The following is a 7,026-nucleotide window of genomic DNA, read 5'->3' on the forward strand; positions in this document are numbered from 1 at the left end:
TTCTTTTAGGTACATAGACTTTGTATTCCTTCCATCTTATCTGATTCTTCCTGTGTTGTTTAATATTTTGCCCACAGAGAATATTTCAATATCACAAATCGAGGCTTAGGCTTTTTTCTTCAGTTCTTTCTCCTTGAAAAATGCCAAGCATATTCCTCCCTTTTAGTTTGCTAACTCTAGGTATTTGCACATGTCACTAAAATTCTTTACTTTGTCTTCTTATGTTGCCCTTTGGTATTTTTTTGTTCAGCTCTGTTACTTCCTCATTTCTTCCTTTTGTTTTAGCTGGATTATATTGAAAAACTATTTTCAGAGCTTATTCTGAAAACTTTTATTTCTTTCTTGCTTTTTAAAGGATATTTTATTTTCTTTATGCACGATGTCTTTAATATCATCCCACAGCTGGTCTGGCTTTCAGTCATTAGTGTTCACTGTATCACATGTGTTGTTGAGAGGTGTCTAAATTTAGGTAGCATATAATCAAGGTCGTGTTTTTCTCTCATGGATTTCTTTTAATTTTCTTGAGTTTCAACTTGAACTTACATATTAGCAATTGATGGCCCCTGACCTTGTCCTGTTTGATGATATTGAGCTTCCCCAGTGTCCATTTCCACAGATGTAGATGACTTGATTCCTGTGTTTTCTCTAGTGAGGTCCATGTAAATGGATGCCCTTTATGTTGTTGAAAAAAGATATTTGCAATAAATAAGTCATTGGTCTTGCAAATTTTCTATCACCAAGGCTGTATTTTCCAACTACTGATCCTTCTTTTTTGCTCCCAACTATCACATTCCAATCACCAGTAATTATCAATGCATCTTGATTGCTTGTTTCATCAATTCCAGACTGAAGGAGTCTGTAGAATTCTTCCATTTCTTCAACATTGGCTTTGTGGTTGATGTGTAAATTTGAATAATCATTGTATTAACTGGTCTTCCTTGTAGGTTTGTTTATTCTGATTATTGTATAGTATTCAAATACACTGAAAACTGCAATTGCTTAGAACAGGGACTGGTATATCGCAGGTGCCACATAAGAATTTGGTGATTTAAGTTAAAAATAGTCTTTAGCTGCTGAGAAATTGCTCACAGCACAAGCACTTGGGACTGCAAGCCCTGTATTAACTCTGTCTTGAGGTTATGGTTCGCTCCATGAATCTTGTTAGTGCCCCCTTTACTTCTGTGGTCCTCAGAGAGTCAATCAGAAGATACAGCAGGGGTTTCACCAGAGTACAGAAGAGTGCTATGCTTTGGTTCACATCCTGTGAATAAATAGAGGGAGGCTGGAGGTATATGGAAATGAGTGTGCCAAAGAAAATGATCGCCACTAGGAGATGAGGACCACAGGTTCCAAAAGCTTTCCTTGTCCCCTGTGCCAACTTTAACTTCAGGACTGCGTGGGTCATGTGACCATAGGACGCTAAGATGAGTGAGAGAGGCACCATCAAGAAGAAGATACTGACAGCAAAGAGCGCAACCTCATTGATTAGCATAGGCCAATTTCAGTATTAGCATAGGCCAATTTCAGTATTAGTGGAACTTCACAGAAGAAATGGTCCACTTGGTTTTCACCACATAGAGGAAGAGTCATGATCAATGCTGTCTTTGCCACAGAGTTGTCAAAGCCTAGAAGGCAAGATGTTATAACCAACTGCAAGTAAAATTTGGGATGTATGATTACCACATAGTAGAGTGGGCAGCTGACAGCTGTGGTCATAGGCCATGACAGACAGAAGGGTACATTCTACTCCTCCCAGACCCAAGGCAATCAAAAATGATCACACATCCACCATAAGTGATGGTCTTGTCCTTCCCCTTGAAGTTGAGCGGTGTCTGAGGGAAGTACAGTTGTCAAACAAAGATACATGAAAGACAAGTTGGAGAGGAAGAAATACATAGGCGTATGGAGATGGGAATCCAAAACTGGCAAAAGTATAATGGTGCCATTGCCTAGAATGCTCAGAATGTAGATGATCAGGATAATCACAAAAAGAATTGTTTCCAGATGAGGGCTGCAAGGACAGCGCAAAAGAATTACTCTGGAGAAGGTTCCGTCATTAACTCTTTCCATTGTATCTTACCTATTGGAAATGAGAGGCCTCTATACTTTTGTTATGCATATTTAATCCATTCCCTTGAGTCAATCTTTTTGGAGATAATTTTGTTGTTGTTAAGTGCAGTTAAGTTGGTTCTGACTCAGAGTGACCCTTTATAGCGTTTTTGAGGAGTGACAGGTGGGTTTGAACCATCAAATTTGCTATTCAAACTGACTTTGTGGTCCAGTACTTATCCTACAGTGTCACAAAGAGATTAATCAGGCAACTAGAGCTCAGAGGGACCTACCACCAAGAAAGAGGGGCCAGGAGTGAAGTACATCCTTTGGCCCCGGGTTTTTGCACTGTGATGTTAAGATTGATGTTAAGACACATGGAAATCTCCAAGGAATGTTGGGACTACAAATGCTGAAAGGATACAAAGACATTTCTCCAGAGCTGACAAAGAGAGAAAGCCTTCACCTAGAGCCAGCACTCTGAATTTGGATGTCTATCCTCCTAAACGATAATAGAATAAATTTCTGCTTGTTAAAGGCATCCACTTGTGATATTTTTGTTTTAGCAGTACTAGATAACGAAGACAGTGAACAATGCATTTTAATGCATAAACCAGTGAAAGCCTTGGGCACTAGAGAGTAATCATGTTTGTAGGCAGCTTCTATTGGAAATGATTTATACATTTATGGTATTTGAAGCCCACATTTCAGGAGGACCAATCCTAAATAATCATCTTCATTACTATTTTCAGGATAACACAGGGAACTACATTCCAATATTTAATTAATTACATTTTATCACTTTATAACTCTTTCTTTATTATCTTCAATTTAATGATGGTGGTGTGCCATAGAGTTGGTTCTGACTCATAGCAACCTTGAATAGGGTTTCTGAGGCTATAAATCTTTACAGGAGAAGAAAGTCGTATCTTTCTCCCATGGAGTTGTTGGTAGATTTGAACTGTTGAGCTTGTGGTTAGTAGCCCAACTTCTAACTCACTATGCTACCAGGCTCCTTCTTCAATGTAATAGAGTAATTGAAAATTATTTTATCTCTGTACTTTCTGAAATATCAACCTCACATTAGTCATCCTCTTAAAAAATAAATAAGTGGGCCTGCTGTGAAAAATAGACTCTTTAACAAGTCAATATAAAGCTCATCAAGGTCAGAGACTGCAACTGTCGTGGTATCCATAATATACCCACATTCTAGGAAAGAGAGTTGTTGAATAAATGAAAATATGGAATATGCTTAAACAGTGTAACTGGCTACAGAAAGCAAGTTTAATGAGTTGTTGCTATTGTTGTTGATAGGTGCTATGCAGTCAGTTCTGACACATAGTGACCCTAGGCACAACTGAACCAAGTACTAACTGCAACATCCTCATAATTATACTATTTGAGCCCAGTTAATGCTGCCACTGTTTCAATCCATCTCATTGGAGTTTTTCTTTTTTTTTGCTGACCCTCCACTTTACCAAGCATGACGTTCTTTTCCAGGGACTATTCCTCCTTATGTCCAAAGTGTGAGATATGAAGTCTTGGCATTCTGGCTTCTAAGAAGCATCCAAAATAGATTTGTTTGTTCTGGCAGTCCATGGTACTTTCAATATTCTCCAACTTTAAAACTTAAATGCTTTGATTCTTCAAAGGTCTTCCTTATTCTTTGTCCAAATTTCACATGCATATGAGGCAATTGAAAATACCATTTCTTGAATCAGGTGCACCTTAGACCTCAAATTGATCTCTTGCTCTTTAACACTTTAAGGAGGACTTTTGTAGCAGGTTCCCCTGATGCAATGTGTTGTTTTATTTCTTGACTATTGCTTCCATGAGTGTTGATTATGGATCCAAACAAAATGCAGTCTTCGACAACTTCAATCTTTTCTCTATTTAGCATGATGTTATTGTCTCAGTAGTGAGGATTTTAGTTTTCTTTACATTGAGGTGCAATCCATGTTAGAAGCTGTAGTCTTTGATCCTCATCAGTAAGTGTTTTAAGTTCTCTTCACTTCCAGCAAGCAAGTTGTATCATCTGCATGTCTCAGACTGCTAATGAGTCTTCCTCCAATCCTGAAGGAATAAATTCTTCTCTGTATAATCCAGCTTTTTGGATTATTTGCACAAGAATACAAATTGAATAAATATGGTAAAAAGATACAACCCTGGACCACCTTTTCTGATTCTTAATTGTTCAATATCCCTGTGTTCTGTAGTAACAACTGCCTCTTGGTCTAAGTATAGGTGCCTCATGAGCACCTGTTAAGTGTTTCTGGAATATCCATTCTTTGCAATGCTATCCATAGTTTGTCAAGATGTACACAGTTGAAAGTCTTTGCATAGTTAATAAGCATAGATAAACATCTTTCTGGTATTCTTTGCTTTCAGCCAAGATCCATCTGATATCAACAATGATATCTCTACTCCCATGGTCTTTTCTGAATCTGGTTTGAATTTCTGGCAGTTCCCTCTTGATGTACTGTAGTTGTTTTTTAATTATCTTCAGCAAGTCTTTATTTGCAAGTGATATCAGTGATATTATTTGATGATTTCTACATTTTTTTTTTTTTTTTGATAACCTTTCTTTGGAATGGACACAAATGAGGAACTGTTCCAATTGGTTGGCAACATTACTGTCTTCCAAATTTCTTGGCATCAATGAATGAGCGTCTAGTGCACCATCAGTGATTTGAAACATTTCCATTTGTATTCCATCAATACCTGAAAACTTGTTCTTCACCAATGCCTTCAGTGCAGCTTGGACTTCTTCGTTAAGTACCATAGGTTCTTGATCATATACTTCCTCTTGAAATGGTTGAACACCAACCATTTCTTTTGGTACTGTGACTTTGTGTATGCCTTTCATCTTCTTTTGATGCTTTCTGAATCATTCAATATTTTGCCCATGCTATTTTTTTATTTTTTAATTAATTAATTAATTAATTTATTTATTTATTTTTGCCCATGTTATTTTTGTTGTTGTTAAGTGTGTCATTGGGTTAGTTCTGATTCATAGTGACCCTGTATAGAGTTTTTGAGGAGCAGCTAGTGAGTTTGAATCACTGGTCTTGCAGTACAGTGCTTATCCTACAGTGCCACACTAGGATACCATTTTGCCCACAGAATCTTTCAATATTGCAACTTGAGACTTGCATCTCTTCAGTTATTTCAGCTTGAGAAATGTTGAGCACGTTCCTCCCTTATGGTTTTCTAACTCCAGTCTTTGCACATTACATTATAATACTTGACTTTGTCTTGTGCTACTCTTTGACATTTTCTGTTACTTTCTTCCATTTGCCTATCTTCCATCACTCGTCTATCAGTTTGTCATACTGTGGTAGCTTGTATGTTGCTGTGATACTGAAAGCTATGCCACTGATACTTGAAATACCAACATGGTCACCCAACACGGACAGGCTTCAAAGAGTATGCAGACTAAGAAGAAGGAGAGACAGACTTCTAAATGTTTTATTACTGAAAACCTTATGAATAGCAGTGGAACATTGTCAGATATAGTACCAGAAGATGAAAACAGTATGAATAGCAGCATAACATTGTCTGATGTAGTGCCAGAAGATGAATCCCTTAGGTTGGAAGTCACTGAAAATAAGACTGGGAAAGAACTGCCTCCTTAAAATAGCTTTATCCATAATGACTGAAGTGGAGTAAAGGTTTCAGGACCTTCATTTGTTTTGGGGACAAAACTCAACATTAAAAGAAACAATTGGAAACATCCATTAATAACTGGAATGTGGAATGTGTAGAGTATGATTATAGGAAAATTAAAATTTGTAAAACATGAAATGGAATGCATAAAGATTGCTATACTAGACATTAGTGAGCTGAAATGGACTGGTATAGGTAATTTTGAATCGGACAATCATATAGTTTACTGTGCAGGGACTGATAAATTGAAGAGGAATGGTGTCACATTCATAATACAAAAAACAAAACAAAAAACATTTCAAGATTTATCTTGAAGTACAGTACTGTCTGTGATAGGGTAATATCCACAGGCCTACAAGGAAGACCAGTTAATATTCAAATCTATGAACCAACTCCTAGAGCCAGTGAGGATAATTTTGAAGAATTCTACCAACTTCTTCAGTCTGAAATTGATCAAACATGTAAACAAGATGCAGTGTTCATTACTGGTGATTGAAATGAGAAGATTAGAAGCAAAGAGGAAAGATCAGTGGCTGGAAAATAATATCTTAGTGATAGAAATGATGCTGGAGATCACATGATAGAATTTTGCAAGGCCAATTATTCATTGCAAATATCTTTTAAAATCAACATGAATTTCATCAGATGGAATACACAGGAATCAAACTGACTACATCTGTGAGAAAAGCCAAAACAAGATTAGGGGTCAGTTTTGTAACAGACCATCAATTGATCCTATGCAATTACAGGATGAAGCTGAAGAAAATTAAAACAACATCAAGAGAACCACAATATGACCTTAATTATAACCAACCTGAATTTAGAGACCATCTTAACAACATATCTGATACAGTAGACACCAATGGCTGAAGGTTGGAAGAGTTGTGGGATCACATCAAGAACATAATACATAAAGAAAGCAAAATGTCATTAAAAAGACAGTACAGAAAGAAAAGACCAAAATGGGTGTCAGAAGAGATTCTGAAATGAAGGATTTATAGAACTTTACAAATGTTCAAGAGCAAAACAAAAAGAGAATCTTGAGCAACCTTTAATAAACGGTTATGGTGGTGGTGGTGGTTATGTGCAGTGGAGTGGGTTCCACCCTGCATACGGTTTCCGAGGCTGTGAATCTTTACCGGAGTGGAAAGCCTCATCTTTCTCCCGAGGAACAGTTGGTAGTTTTGAACTGCTGATCTTGAGATTAGCAGCCCAATTTGTAACCACTATGTTACCAGAGCACCTAAATAGAAGGTTATGTTGCTGTTGTTAAGTGACGTCGAGTTAGTTCCGACCCATAGCGACCCTGTA

This window comes from Chrysochloris asiatica, unplaced genomic scaffold, assembly GCF_000296735.1.
Source record: "Chrysochloris asiatica unplaced genomic scaffold, ChrAsi1.0 scaffold00213, whole genome shotgun sequence".
NCBI classification, from domain to species: Eukaryota; Metazoa; Chordata; class Mammalia; order Afrosoricida; family Chrysochloridae; genus Chrysochloris; species Chrysochloris asiatica.